We start from the raw sequence: 16,662 nt of genomic DNA, 5'->3' as shown, positions 1-16,662 counted from the left end.
TATCAACCCACATTGAAACATCTTTCCTCGACCCTGCTGCCACCTGACTGAAGAGCCCTGTGTCCATTAGTGATCCAGTGATAACTCATCCATCCATCCATCCATCCATCCATCAACTCTAGTCACTCTATTTTCATCTTTCTGTCTTTAGGTATTCTTGGTACCAATTCTCATAAATTTGATCATTAGGACTTCACCTTTTATAAAAGTGATCATGTCTGAGAATTACACTCTGGGCTCTCCAGGTAAGTTCCAGCGCTGGAATATGGTGACAATGGAGAACCATGTCCCTAAACTTTTCCTGTCTTTATTTTAGTATTAGTCCCATCAAGGGGACTTAGCTTCCTGCATGCCAGTCAGTTATCTGTTTTTTTGTGTAACATAACATACTTTCTTCAATTTTTGTTTTGTGAGGACTGATCCCTTGTATATCTCGTCCCTGTTTCACAACCTGATTTCAGTTGATTGCTGCCTATTATTGCTTCCTCACGTACAAGGGGACATCCTTTTCAAATGTTACATTATGTTGCCGTCCTCATACTTCCCCATCCTTCTTTTACATTGCCATTGTTGTTTAGTAAGTTTATCCACTAGAGGGCAGCCCTCAATTCAGAGTTCACTTTCTGAAGAGTTGACTTGAAGCTCATTGTGCGGTTCCTGCCATCGTCATCTTGGCAACATCACGCATGTCGTCTCTCCCGGAAAATAGAAAAATGTGCAAAGAGGTGGAGCTGAGAGGGGGTGGTGAGCATTGGGGTGGACATCTATCAAACTGTAGCTAAATGCTAAACGAGCTAATGGGAGCAACATGAGCTAACCAGCTAACAGAGGTAGTGGGCTAAAGCTAAATCATACTGTTAACTAGCTAAAAACCACAGCTGTGCTACATTCTGCCTTCTTGGAGTGGGATATAGGGTACCTGTCAATCAAAAGGACACGCCCCTAATTAAGCTGACTTTCAAGATGAAATTACTCCTAAACGGAAGAGATAGAAGAAATTCACTCCCCTGACAGTTGTCATAAAGGTAAACCTGACCTATTAAACCTAAAATGTTTTTTGTACCTGGCTGTAAACATGTTTCTTTCTGCTGTGAAGTTGGTCTTATTGACATGTGAGTCTATGTGGATTTGTTCTTTTTTGGAGTGGATGAGGGGTTTCAATTCAGATTCAATTAATATTTATTCATATAGCACATTTAAAAACATCCCCTGCTGACCAAAGTCCTTCACAAAACATAAAATACTGATAAAATGATCAAAAATATAATTAAAATAGAAAAATCAAACAAGATGATAAAAAGACAAACCTAACCCTACTAATAAAATAGTAATTAAATAAAATGAAGGTTAAAAATAATTGAAAATACAAAGCATAAAACACTATGAAAAGCCAAGGTGTACCACAAAAAGTTGGTTTAAATGAAAGGCCAAGAAAAAAGATGAGTTTTAAGTCTGGATTTAAATTGCCCTACAGAGTGAGAAGACATGAGAGACAGAGGAAGACAGAAGAGGCAATCGACTGACCTCATGGCTCTGGGAGGGGAATAAGGCTGCAATAGATCAGTAAGATAAGGTTGTCCCATGGAGTTTAAACACTTCAAAACAATCAGTAAAACCTTAAAATTTACTCAAAAGACAGTGGGAAGCCAATGGCGGGTGTGCAGTACTGGGGTGATAGGCTCACGTTTTTTGTTTTAATTAGGAGATGAGCTGCAGCATTTGGGATGTTCTGTAAGCGTTGCAGGGATTTCTGATCCAACCCAACTTACAAAGAATCACAGCAGTCCAAACGCAATGTTATGAATTTGTGAATGCTCTTTCAAAGTCAGTCTGAGGAAGATGTGATTTAATCTTTACAAGAGTCCTCAGCTGGAAGAAGCTGGTCTTGACGATAGCGATATGTTCATCCAGTTTAAACAGAGGATCAACTGCAATTTTTTGGCACTTCTGCACATAGGCTTCATTTTTAACCACCGGAGGTTGCCGCTTAGTCTTAATACAGGTTTGCAGTGGTAATACCACAGTAAAGTTGTTTACAACTGTACAAAAACATCAGAAATAGAAGAAAAAAACATGAAGATATTTCCGATTCTTCTCATCAACTTCTTCTGGTGCTTTTTATTGGCTGTTTCAGCATCGTCTTCTTCCTGTTGCTCTTCCTCTCTAGTTTGTTCCTTTCACTGGTTGCCCCCACAATTTCTGGTGATATGGCACTGTTTTCTGCATCCAATGACGGAGAGTCAAGCCCCTTAAAAATGAATAAAAATTAGGCTGATAACCGCAGAAGATGGACGAAACTGTCCATCCGTCTGCAACAATTTTCTATGTTGAGCATAGATGGCCGTTTAGCTTCCTCCAAAAATGGCATGTTGACATATTTATTTTAAATTTGTAGCTAGGCTAAATCTCATCTGACTTGCTGTAAGAAAAGACCAAGCACTTTCTTAGGTCCACCTTTTTAGTACCAGCTCGTAACACTCTTTGTCTTCTGAACTATGTTAATAACGAGTCACAGGTTCAACAAGGTGTTGAAAACATTCTTCAGACATTTTATTCCATATTGACATGAAATTCGACACCGTTGCTGCAGATTTGTCGGCTACACTTCCAAAATTGAACCCTTGATTAGACTCAGGCTAAAAAGGGGATCGGGCTTCCACAGTGGCAGCTCTGAACCTCGAACAAGTTCTTCCCATGTCAGGGTGGCCTCTTCACTGCCTGTTTTAAATCTCTTCTAAAGGCTCCCTTTTTTCACTTGCCTCTTCCAACATATGGGTATTTGTATTGTTCTGTTGTTAATGTTTCATGTTGTATGTGTACATAAATGTGGATTTTATCTTTTTATCCTGTATAATTCTTTAACATTAATTTTATCATTTGCTCTTTCATTTAGAATTAAACTCGTTACACATACGCCTGCCTGTGTGTTTTCTTTTTGGGTGGGTTGTTTAATGATATAGATGATGATAAACTTCTCATTTTTTATGTCAACCTTGTTAATTTGGGGTTCTGCCAACGTGGTCTCTGAGATGGGAAGTGATAGTAGACTTTTCTGGCTCCCTTGGTGAGTTAAAGAATATTTTTCTCATCCTGTATTTGCAGGCTTACTCTAAAAGCTGGATATTACTGGTGTAATACCACTCCCTTCAGTTTAACATGGCATTGTTTTAATCCCATCACATTAAAGTATCCTATACCGTTAAATCCTGCTGTCTACAACTGTGTATAAACTCAGTAAACTAATAATAAGTAACACGCGGCGACCTCAAATTATTGCTTAACTTAATCTTGTTTTTGTTTTATTCATAGCCCAGAGACACTTTCCCAGTAGCTCCATGCTGCTGCTATGCTTTCCCCTCCATCAGGGCTGTTGTGAATGTCCAAAGAAGGACAAAGGTGACATGAAGAACAGTTTTAATGAAAGGAGATTTCAGGAAGAAGGTTAGAAGTGAAGTCAGTGAATGTTTTGTAAAAGGTGGAACAAAGGTCACTTTAGCAGCATTTAGAGTCAGACATTCAGTCATTTGCAACGAGACTGTAGAGAGCATTTCAAAGTTGGATTTGGTGCTCAATTTATCCTGAAAAGAAACCCAAAAAAGTATATTTCACCCTTAGTTTTATCTTGCATCATTTCTGAACCATAAAGTATTAAGGACAGGGTGTGTAAATACTCTCGGAGCTAATGGAGTCGATACTTGAATGTCTGCCAGTCAAATGACTGATTTGATGCTTTTTTGAGTATTGAGATACCACTGTGCTGATAAAAAACACGTCTCACATCTGAGAGTTTTAGACAAAACGATAGCGTGGGAAGTCCAGCAACTGTGTGTTCCTTTTGTCACATGATTATGGTCTCACGTCAGATGTCATGATAACGCTGCTGCTGTTACTGATTATGAGGTTTTGTTTTGATGTTTTACTGGTTTGATGCAGATTGTTGTCAGGAGTGTTGAAGCAGGGAAACATCAAACGTTTGCAGGACACTGAACCTTAAGGACTGGAATCAGGGATATAAGCAAAGCCTTTAAGCCTGCTCAGTCGTTTTCCCTCTGAAGCCACCTGAACAAAGGAAACGTCTTTGAGAAACAGAGACTCAAATTTGTTTTTCTTTAAATATTTTTATGTTGTACATCTGGTTGCACATGTGATGTCAGAGCACTGTTATTATCACAGGCAGTGACGCTTCAAACCCTAAACCTCTGATTATTTATGTCCACAAAACGCCACAGAAACACAAAATCTTCCTTTTAGTCTGAGGATTTTGAAAGTAGTTTTTAATGTGGTAAATCTTCACTTTCATGTGGATGATATATGAAAATATGTTCCTTTTGTAAGATACCCTGCTACATGTGGAGAATGTCCTAATAGTCTGAGCTCCTTTGTTTCAATGCATATGTTTGATAAGCCAGAGCTACTCAACTCCTGAGTGTTTTTGTCCCCCAATCTGACCTTAACTGATGTGAAAATCCTGACGCGTAGATAATTTTTGTTAAAGAAAGACTAGAGAACACATTAACATATCCAGGACATTGCTGCTGCCTGATAATTTAAGGACAGAAAGATTTTGTTAGATCAGCAGTAAAGCCATTCAAAACAGCTGCTAACACCATATGACAGGCATAAACTATTGAGCTGCGGAGGAAATTAACCTAATATTTTATTCATTTATGTAAAGCAAGAAACAAATTGGGGGAATGTGGTTAATCGTACAACAAGAGAGAAAGAAATGGAAAAACTGAAAAAGCAATAGATAGAATAGAATGAACCTTTATTGTCATTATATGTGACAATTTGTTGTCTGTCTCAGCCCCCAGAATGGGCCTTGTCCACACCCATCCAGGTATCTTGGAAAAAAGATATTTTCCTCCCATTTGGCCTTTCATCCACAAAATAACCCACAGATTTATGCAATCAAAAATACTTCTTTAAAAAACTTCCAACCAAAGTTATGTAATATTCTAAATTATGCAAACATTACATTCTTAACCTTAATATGTAATTATGTTGATGTTGCGGCTGTTTGGTGGCAAGTGTAGATTTAAACAGTTTCTACTAAGGGAACAAAAGTCAAAGCTGCTTTCCTGACAATGTATTCATAGATTGAAAACACACAGCCTTGTCCCTAAAGCCCAGCGTCGTTGTTCAAGCTGGAAATAGCAACACTCTCACAGTAATAAGATTCTGCTCAACCCTAACTGTGTATAATCACATGTAAATGATGGGAGTAAGACGATTCCAATTACTGCTCAGAAAGACGTCTGAGGATTTCCTGACATTCGTTTCTCGCCATGTCTCCCCACTAAAACTATGGTAATTGAACTTGGTGGAGTTTGATTCAAAAGTCTGTGTTTAAAAGTCTGACAGACAGAGATATGAGCTGGAGTGCTGGGAACTGTTTTGAGTTGCCCCCTTTTTATTTATTTTTATGTTAGGCATCACTTTCAGAGGCTGTTTATCTGCAGTAGATATTTTCCAGGTTCATAATTCTTATCCAGTTCCCTCAGAACTGATCAACAAATGTCAAGTTTTTGCCCGGTAGCTTTTTGGGAATCCCTGTTTTGATGCAAACATACATTTTTGTGTCTGTCAAACTGTTATTTCAGGGATTTATTTGTAGGTGAAACTAAAGAAATAAGATACAAGTGGCTTTCTGAAAGGCTGCTTGACTTCAAAAGGCCATAAAATCCAACTTAAAATTGATTAATTGTTAATATGTGAGTTATGTATAGACACAGCTCAGGCTCCATGAATTTAGGTGCTTATTTTACATCTGGACTTAAACAAAACACAAAGCACTCTGAAGATGGTCTGATAAAAAAAAAAAAAAATAAAAAAAAAAAATCAGACTGAAAAAAGCAGCTAATACCTGTAGAAAAAGACTAAAAAAAAGAGCTTAAAAAGCTTGGAGAACTAGTTGTTAAGAGATAAAGAAATGATGGGTGAGTTTCATTGAGATTTGTTTTATAAATCACAAGAATAGTCATCTCAAAGGATTTTACAGGAATCAGAGACCACGCAACAATGGTGGGAGTTTAAAACTGATTTAATCCTTTAACTTTCATACTAACAAAAAAGCCATAGAAAAACGTTTCTTTGTGTTTTTTGGTTGGTTTTGGACAAGAGTAAACCGAATAAATGTTTTTTTTTCTTTTTAGCAAATGGTTGAGATGTTAAAAAGAAGATGTTTGAAATACAAAACAGTACTCCGTGCGTTTACATGGGAGTTTAATTCCAAATGAAAGTTAATTCTGCTTCAATCTGATGAAAAACAACCGTGTAAAGACTTAATTCCTCATTAAGCGGCCGGTTTATTCGCATTTTAATTCCGAACTATTTAATTCCTCTGTCATGTTAATTATGCTCTAAGTTAATTCGGGTCGTTCTGAGCATGCTCGTTACCTTGTCCTGTCCCGATGACGCACGTCATGTTTTACCTCCCATGTTCGGTGGTCTATCTTTCTTCTCCTTCTCAGTTGCTGCAAAAAGTGAAGTAGTATGCTGGTGTTGAGCTGCTACTTCACATTTATAATAAGAATAGCAGAGAAACTGGTACTTAAGTAGTTTTTACAAGTTATGACTGAAAAGACAAGAAGCAGGGAGCCAACTTTGTTTATTTCTGGTAAACGTCATACGTCACGTGCACCCTCTGTCCAATCGGAACCCTTCCTTAACCCGCTGCTTTAAAGAGGAATTAAGTGAGGATGTGTTTCATATGAAATTAAGAAATATTATTTTCATGTAAACTTGTTGAAAAATGTGTTAATTCTGAATTATTTCATTCTAAATTCTTTAATTCCGAATGATTAATTCCAAATTAAAAAACATCATGTAACTGTACTATTGTTATAACAAACACTTAGTTTGGGTTTTACCCACATAAACCGGATGGTAGAGATGGCTCAAGCAGGTTTATTTCCACATTTTGTTTAAAAAAATTCATCAAAGTCCGTGCAAGTTTACCTCTACCAGCAACGCAGACCTAAGAAGGGTGGAGATGTCCAGTTTTGGATGGAACAAAGTCAGGTCTGTTTAAAAAGAAAGAAAGACACAAGTTAATCAATGTTAACATCATGTAGGCGTGGAGAAAAGACAAGAGTAAAGAGAGGCAACTGGATGGAAGAGCTCAGTGCATCATGGGATGTCCTCTAGCAGTGTATGGCAGCAGAACTGCAAGGATGGCTAAAGGCCACCAAGCCAATTCAAACTATAAACTTTGATCAAAAAGGAAAGTTTCAAGGTTTCTTTTAAAGGAAAGCAGGATGTGTTTCCTAAATCCAAACTGGGAGCTGGTTCCACTGAATGGGGTCTGAAAAATAAAGGTCATGCTTCTTATTCTACATTTAGTACGCCAAGGAACCACAAATAAACCTGCAATGTGAGAGCAAAGGGCTCTTTTTGCTTATTGTGTGATTTTGAGTTTTCGTTCCTCTTCAACACACAAATTTCAGCAATTCTGCCAAAGGCAACGATTTTCTATGAGTTTGAAACAACCTAATTGGAGAATATTCCTTTAAGTGTGATATTATATGATCAAGCATGAACTTCTCTTTCATTATTTATTAGCCGAGCAGAATCTAAAGAATCTGATTCAGCCAGTTTTACAGCAACAAAGCTGAATAATTTAACCGCGATTGCTTGATCCAGTAAGCGCAGCAAATGTGCAATAAAACAAACCTACATAAGATGTGTCATCAAACGCAAAGACACTTTGAGAGAATAACTGTGGTGAAGCGCTGTAAGCGGTTCAGTGGTCGGGGCAGAAAATCTGATCAGCTTTGTTGAACAGCTGGAGGCATAAAAACGCTACAGACATCATTTTAATGATTAAAGAGGTGCGTTGGGTACGTGGCTCCTGACACATCTGACAGTGGTTTGAAGATCAGATTTAGTTATTTAGCAGATACTTCTATCCAGAAAGCCCCTCAAGTTTTTAAAATGATGAAAGCCTCTTCTAATCTGTGTCTTTGACCTCAATCTCAAGTGATTTGAGCCTTTTTTTTTTTTTTTTTATCTTGACAGTCAATCCTTTCCCGTCCTCTGAAGGACGACCCCAGTCCAACAGACGCTGAAATGACAAATCTGCATTCACATTATTAGATTGATTTTATCAGCTATCCAGGACAATGTCTTTTAAAATCTAATTTGGGTGCAACTCTTTGACCAAATTATATATGAGGTGCACTCTACGTGTTTTATCTGTTTGGACAGTCAAAGCCACTTTGACTCAATACCATTTGCACACACCACCAGTCAGCCTATACAGCACAGCCAAAGCAAAGTTGCACCAAGAAAATGTTAAATGTTGAACTTGGCAGTAAAGTAAAGTTATCTTTGTGTGAGGGGACCAGCTGCTGGAGGGATCGTTCAGTTCAACCACTTTGATTTAATGTTTTGAGTGAAATTACGATGAAAGCTGATGGATGGATTAAATGGATGGGTTCCCGATCTTGTTCCAATCCTGAACTTGAGGCGCGAATGGTCCATCATACTGGTCCAACTTTTTGTGAGTGCACAGTGAACATTACAGAGCTGCAAAAGGACGCCCACATGAAGGTGGAAGCAGAACAGGATGCTACTCAACTTTTCATGTTAAATGTAAAGTAAACTTAAAAAGTAAACAAATTCATCCATTCATTTTTTTATGCTTACCCAGGTTGGGTTGTGGGGGCTGATACAGGGTAGCTCAGTCTGCCCTCTCCCTAGCCACATTCCTCATCTAGTCTGGGTGAATCTCAAGGCAGAGGTCAGTAGAGAAACTTAGTCCATCCAGCATGTTTGGGATCTTCATGGTAGTCTCCTCCCCTTTTGACTGACATGTGTGGAACACCTCACTAGCGTGAGGTCCAGGAGGCATCCTAACCAGATTCCTTTGCCACCTCATCTCAACCACAGTAAAGCAAATAAAAAAAACTAATAAAGCACCAAAACAAACATTAACTGATGAAGACAAAGCCCATAGAGAGAAGACAAGCCTGAACAAGTGGACTTTTAACTGTAACTCAAAATGCACTAATATTGCATAGATCGGGGGGTCGTGAGCTCCACAGCTGGGAGGCAGAGCAACTTACTGCCCCCCTGTACAGCCGCATGTGTTTGAGGGCAGTTGCCTGCTTTTTACCCAACCTAAAGCCGACCTTGCTTTAATTTAGGACTGTCATCCTCCTCTGTTTCATTTACCAAATTTTAACCTTCTGAAATTATAGCTAAACATTGACCATTGCCATATTGGTTTTAATATCTGTTGCACTTCGTTTTTCATCACAATGAGGTCTTCATTCTGATATAAAAAGGAATTCAATGATACTAAATATGTCATGACTGATTGCTGGGAAACGGCTAAAGTACCATAGTTACAGTTTTCTCTCTCTCTGGTGGCCGAATTTAACCCATCTCTTCTTTGATGGGCTGAATGAATCCGTACATAAGCTAGATAATTTGATACACCTGGACTTGGTGTAAACTACATTCAATCTTTTTAACCAGGTTACAGGAGCTTCAGAGAAACTACATTATTAATTTAATGGAGAATTCAGAGCACACAGGTGCATGTATTTTGATAAAATTGCTTAATTTAACTTTATATGAGTGTTACGGGTCCCAGGTATGGTACCACAGCAACAAGGAGAATTCTCTGTTAACAGAGAGGTAAGTATGAGCAGCAAGCAGGAACAAAATACACAATCTGTCGTCCAGGTTGCGTCTGAAAGGCAGGCAGAAGTGCTCACCGACAAAACAACCCGGAACAAAGCTTTTCCTGTATCCACAGTTCTGCTTTAGCACTACATACACTCATGTTCTCCCGTCAGATATGTTAAGGGCACAGGAGCCTAACTTTAGCCATTCTGTTAATAAAATGCACGCTAATTAAATAAAATTGAATTCATATTTACTGCAGAATTTTGTGGTGTACCACATGAGCTTTTATGGGCACAGATCTCTTATGCTGGGGTACATATAAGAGTATAATGGGGTGTAAAAGGTCTGGTTTGAGCCCCATTAGGAGACACAGGAACAGTATTCTGCCTTCAAATGAAGCAGTTTGTAACCCTGAAACTACAGACCACCGCTATGTCACAAATCCTTAATTAAACATAATACAAGGAACCAACCAGGACATAGTTAATTCAGTCGGAGAACCCGAGCCTACAGTAGCCATAAAGACACTGCAGCACCCACATCTAGATATCAAGCCTCAGTGTTGTTGAATATGAAAGAATCTGTAAGCTCAGAAACACTCCTTTCATGTGATTCTATGTGTTGGCTCGGTTAACTACGGTATATTTTTTATCCAGTCTAAGCTGGTTGCCTTCAGCCTGGTTTTATAACTGAGCGAGGCCAAACCCTCTGCAGCTTCCTCTCCATCTAAGCTCCCCCCTTATTTATTATTCCTTTACAGATCTCACACACTTAAAGTTTGTCTGTGTTTTGTGAAACCGGAAAGTTGAGATAGGGATCATGTGAATTTCTTTTTTTTTTCTGTGTTCAGCCTCCATTATTAAATCAGTTTGTTTTCAGTAGTTGAGCAGATGTTTCCTCTAACTTTAGGAAATATTACTTTAATTTCACTGGATTTCACATATTTTGATTGAATTGGTAAAAAAAAAAAATGTAATCACATTATTAATAAAATTGAACTAAATAACAAAACAGATTCACAGTTCAGGTTATTTATTAATTAGATAATCTTTAATAGAAGGGGAAAAAAATCTCTGATTGTTGTTTTTACCTTCACAGTGTTGGTAAACATCCTGGGATTAACCCCTTAAAATCCTTCAATCTCGGATGAAGCTCCACACTGCAGCAGGTGCTTAGAGAAAGAATGCTGGCAAACGTAGACAGTAACATCCACCCTCTCCATGTTACACTGGACAGTTTGAGCATCAGACTTCTCCATCCTCCTTATACAGGAGGCTGTTTCTACTAGGCTACTTCCACCACCCACCCAGCCTGGACAAACACACTCAGGACTGAGTGAACATTAAGTCAGAATCATTTATAGTTTTATATATAAAGTCCACTTAATATATGTAGGTACAAATAAATATATACTTATCATAGGTACCGATAATTAATTATTTATTTTCATTATTGCTCATCAATTCAGTTCTTGTTCTGTTGTTGTTGCTACAACAACAACAATTAATTGCCCTCCAGAGATTAATGAAGTTTTCTTATAATGATTCTGCTAATCATATGGTCACTGCTTTCTCCAGTGCGTTCAACACAATCCAGCCGTACATACTACGAGACAAGTTGACAGGGATGGGAGTGGATGATTCCATGACCTGTTGGATTACAAACTACCTGACAGATCGGCCTCAATATGTGGGAACTGTGTCTCTGAGACAATCAGGAGTAGCACTGGGGCGCCACAGGGGACGGTGCTGGTACCTTTCCTGTTTACCCTCTACACAGTGGACTTTCGGTACAATTCAGAGTCCTGCCACATACAAAAATACTCTGATGATTCGGCTATTGTGGCCTGTATCAAGAATGGGCAGGAGTTTGAATACAGGAACTTGGTGAACTCTTTCAGAGACTAGTGTCACAAGTGCTGCTTGCTCTTGAATACAGCAAAGACAAAGGAGGCGATCCTGGATTTCAGAAAGGAGAAGCTTCCCCATCATCCAGTCTCCTTACAGGGGGAGGACATTGAGGTGGTGCGCAGTTACAAATATCTTGGTGTTCACATTGATGAACGGCTGGACTGGTGCTGCAACACTGATGCCCTCTGATTGATAGAACATGACCAGTACCATGCAGGTACTAAACTGTAAATAGTTATTTATCTGTTCAGGGTTCCACTGCTGGTGATGTGTTTTTCTGTTTATTATTTTGCACAGTGACTGTTCAATTTACTGATGTATTTTTGGTTTTCATTTGCCACTTACTACTTGTTCTATTATCTACACATACCAGTTTATTGATTTTTCTCTCTTTAGTCTATTATTGTTCATAAAGGGGCCATGTACCCCATGCTGAAGAAGTGGCTCCAACAGATACCTGAAGAAACATCCGACATCTCCATCCAGAGAAGTGCAGTACTAGGAACAGCTAAGATACTGAGTAGGACCCTCAAGCAAGGGTCCCAGGAGTCTGGTAGAGGACCCGAGCTTCACCTAATGGATGAACAGCCACCCACCCCGCCCAGAGTAGATGGGAGGGGGAGTTAGGGAAGTGTTTTTATGTACAGTAGATGGCAGACATGTTCTTTAGAAAGAGATGAGGGAAGGTAGCAATATAAAGTTGATGAGAAAATCGCATTTGAAAGGAACCATATGGAGCTGATAAGACAACGCTTGTAGTCAATGCAGAGCAACTTACAGAAAGAACACGCAGCAGAACTAAACTCTTTCTACTGGTTCATTTTTGCCTTCTGAGGATGACAACTGGGCGTCCAGCAACAGTGGAAGTGATGCTTACTTAATGGCACATCTGGCCATAATAAAAACTGAAGCAGCACATGTCAGAGGTGACAAATCTCAGGCTTTACCTAACTGAGGTTGAGACAGCAGGGGTGGAAACTGTAGTGCTGAAAAATCAATGGGAGCAGCATCTATGGGGTCTACATAACCCTGTAACTATCAACAGTGATGGCTGGGTGTAATTGAAAAATCAGGAAGTGCATCAGAGGTCGATCAGACAGCCTGATGAGATAAGATTTGAAATATACTAAAACCACTGTATGTATACAGCCGTGTAAAGTGGAAATATGTTTAAGCTCTTTTCAGAAGACATGGTCCATTGCTTTTCACAATTTTTGGACTTTTACACCTAAAGGCCCATTTATTCTATTCTGTTTAAATCTATTCTATTCTATTCTATTCTATTCTATTCTATTCTATTCTATTCTATTCTATATAGAATAGAATAGAATAAATTCTAGAATAGAATAGAATAGAATAAATTCTAGAATAGAATAGAATAAATTCTAGAATAGAATAGAATAAATTCTAGAATAGAATAGAATAGAATAAATTCTAGAATAGACTAGAGTAGAATAGAATAAATTCTACAATAGAATAGAATAGAATAGAATAGAATAGAATTGAATTTTGAGGCCCATTTATGTATGATACAGAATATGGATACACAAACAGACGGAGAGTTTTCTTTGGTCTTCTGCATTGGATACGTGCATAATTTGGTGTATTTTCAGGGTCCTTGCAGATATGTCACTCGATGCAGATGACATAGCAATGCCAAAAGAAATTGTGGGGGCAGTATTGAGTTGTCTAGCCTACATGCAACTAGCAAAAGGAACAAACCATAGAAGAAGAAGAGAAACAGTAAGAAGATTACTTCAAATTAAAAGTACCAGAAAAAGAGATAGAAGAAGCTGAGAACAAAAATATCATTTTTCTACTTCTTTTTTCATTTAATTTATTTTTCTTTTTTTTTTCTTCAACAGTTATTGTTTTACCCCCCCCCCCCCCCCCCCCCCCCCTTTAAAAAAAAAAAAAATTTATTTACTTTTTAAATAATCATTGTTCTACTTCTTCTAGCATGATTGTAAATGGCCTATTGACTGCGAGTTACTGTTACCAACCGGTGTCAAGACAAAAAAGTGAACTCTAAACTCAGTACTGCCCTCTAGTGGATAGTTACTATGACACTGTAAAAGGCAGATGGAAGTATGATGACTGGGACATAAGGAAACAACTGAAACGGATGTATCTATTTATGTATGCAAGGTAACACAAATGGGCCTTAGTGGGTTAAAGACAGTATGGACTGCTGACTTGCGTTGTGTATGAGTGACTGATGCTGCAGCAGTAGCAGCAGCTTGCCACATCCCAGCATCCATCTTACTGTACTGACACTACATTATTATCACTGCCCTCAGTGTCCTTTGTGGATCATTTACTTTTACCGTGGCGCTGTGCTGAGCTATCATGCATCACTGTGGTTGTACAGACTTCCCCATAGAGCATAGAGGTTCAACTCGTGTTGAACATCTACTTCATCCTTCCCCTGAGACCCCACAGTGTCTGACATCAATTACATACAACCGCCAACTTCAGATAAGATTCCAACACTGTCTTTTGTGGAGTTTGTTTTTGAAAATTTCCCCACTGAGGGGTTGATAAAGGATTATTCCGGTCTGCTCTTCTATCTTTACTGGTGTGGATATAACCAGCTTGATAGCTGATAGAAAAAGTACTTCAGCGAAATGCTAACGAGCAAAGTTAGAAAAGGTGGGATCACATTCAGACCCTTTTCCACCAAAAAGTTATCTTTATAGCCAAATTTCCAAACATCAAAGCAGCAATTATCATTATTCAAAAGAATAAATACATTGCAATATCTCTTAAAGGTCTTTACAAAGTACTTTTTGTTCACAATATTGACAAAAATATCTTCACAAGAGAAAAACGATTATAGCAATGATCTATCCCTGCTAAATGAGTGCAGTGTTAGTGCTGTCCCTCACTGTGGTGTAGCTCAGTGGTTCTCAGCCTTTTTTTGTCCTTTAAGACCCCCTTCATGCAAATAATAAATAGTCAGGGACCCGTTTCCCTGCCCCAATCCATAACCATGGTTGTGCTATACTGTGTAAGTGAAGCAAAAACCATTGATTAGTAAGATTTTTACCATAAATGATGAACTCTGGCTGTCCTGTCCTGTTCTGCCCTGTCTTGTCCACCTCAGCTCATTTCTGTGTGAACATGGTCTTCATTTTGATCACTAAGCAGACACGAAAAATGAGGGAAACAAGTGAGCAAACCTGTCCATAGTGAATAGCTTCAAGAGTCTGGGTTTGGAAGTCTTTCAGATTTTACACCAGAAATGATGAAGTAACGAGCAAAGATGAGGCCATTTGTTGTGCTTCATGCTAATTCAGCACAGTCAGCTGCAGCATGTGCTTTCTACAGGCTGCTGAATCATGCCATGGCCTACAAAGAAGCAACATTTATGAGCAAAGATGTGTAGCTCAATGGTTTTGCTTCATGAAAGGTGAATAAAGAGTTGATTTAACTAAGTAATATGCTTGACAGTTAAATCGTGTTAAATCCTGTGTACGAAAGAACTGAAAGGAATCCAGAGTTATTGATGTACTGGTGAGAATTATCATCATTACTGGTGAGACATCATTATCACTGGAAAGTGATGATTGGTGTCACAATGTTTGAGTTTAGAGTGTCTATTCAAAGGACATCCAGTGATTTGTGTTGTTTCTTCTCAGCTTTTGGTTTTATTTAAAATAAAAAATAGTATATTTAAACATGGATCTGTTCCTTCTCCGTTGTGATCATTGCTTGACCAATTGAAATGAGTTGAAATTGGATATTTTGCAACCTTTTCAAGGTCTGAACCTAGACAGTTGTGGAAACAAGGTTTCCTTCTCTTTCTTTCCCATATTCCCATGAAAGGCGTTTGCATAATATCTGATGAGGTGATACAACCACACGACTAGGGAATTCACTTCATGTCTGTGAACATTAACATTTTAGGTGTTGCTATTCAGCTGGTTTCAGCATGTTTTATATACAAACCATCCATCCATCCATCCATCTTCTGCCGCTTATCTGGGGTTGGGTTAAATTCTAAATGGTTTATCTCAGCACTTATTTGAGCCATGATATTTTATTTTCCAAACTGTCAGTCTTCACCATCATGTGCCTGAGTGTTAACCGCACATTTCAATAAAAAAAAATAACCCAAAGTTGTCCAAGAATTTAAATTTTCATGCCTTTCAAAGCCATCCATCCATCCATCTTCTGCCGCTTATCCAGGGTCGGGTCGCGGGGGCAGCAGCCTATGCAGGGAAGCCCAGACTTCCCTCTCCCCAGCCACATTTGCCAACTCTGTGGGGGGATCCAGAGGTGTTCCCAGGCCAGCCGAGAGATGTAATCCCTCCAGTGTGTCCTAGGTCTTCCCCGGGGTCTCCTCCCAGAGGGACGTGCCTGGAACACCTCACCAGGGAGGTCCAGGAGGCATCCTGACCAGATGCCCGTGCCACCTCAACTGGTTCCTCTCGATGCGGAGGAGCAGCGGCTCTACTCTGAGCCCCTCCCAGATGACCGAGCTCCTCACCCTATCTCTAAGGGAGAGCCCGGCCACCCTGCGGAGGAAACTCATTTCAGCCGCCTGTATACGAGATCTCGTTCTTTCGGTCACGACCCACAGCTCATGACCATAAGTGAGGGTAGGAACGTAGATCGACTGGTAAATCGAGAGCTTCGCCTTCTGGCTCAGCTCCTTCTACACCACGACAGACCGGCGCAGAGTCTGCATTACTGCAGACGCCGCACCGATCCGTCTGTCGATCTCACGCTCCATCCTTCCCTCACTCGTGAACAAGACCCCGAGATATTTAAACTCCTCCACTTGAGGCAGGACCTCACTCCCAGCTCGCCCAAAGTGTGTAAAAAGAAATCTTCCATTAGCCTGAAACTGCTGTCAGAGGAATATAAGTGTCAAGAAAATGGTAAAGAAGCATAAATATTTATAATGGCTTCAGAGTTCACATGTAACTTAAACTGGTCTTTACTACAATCACAGGTTAACTGTGTGTGAAGAGGAGACCGAAGGTATTTAGCAACACCTTTGGTTTGTTGAATCTGCTCCATCACTTGCAGCCAAATTCCCAAGAGATCTCCTGCAAACACTGATGAACACCGGTAAACAGTCTGCCTGTTCATGCCCTTTATTATTTTG

The sequence above is a fragment of the Telmatherina bonti genome, assembly GCF_933228915.1.
Source record: "Telmatherina bonti genome assembly, chromosome: 21".
NCBI classification, from domain to species: domain Eukaryota; kingdom Metazoa; phylum Chordata; class Actinopteri; order Atheriniformes; family Telmatherinidae; genus Telmatherina; species Telmatherina bonti.
Note: the sequence above shows the minus strand (reverse complement) of the source record.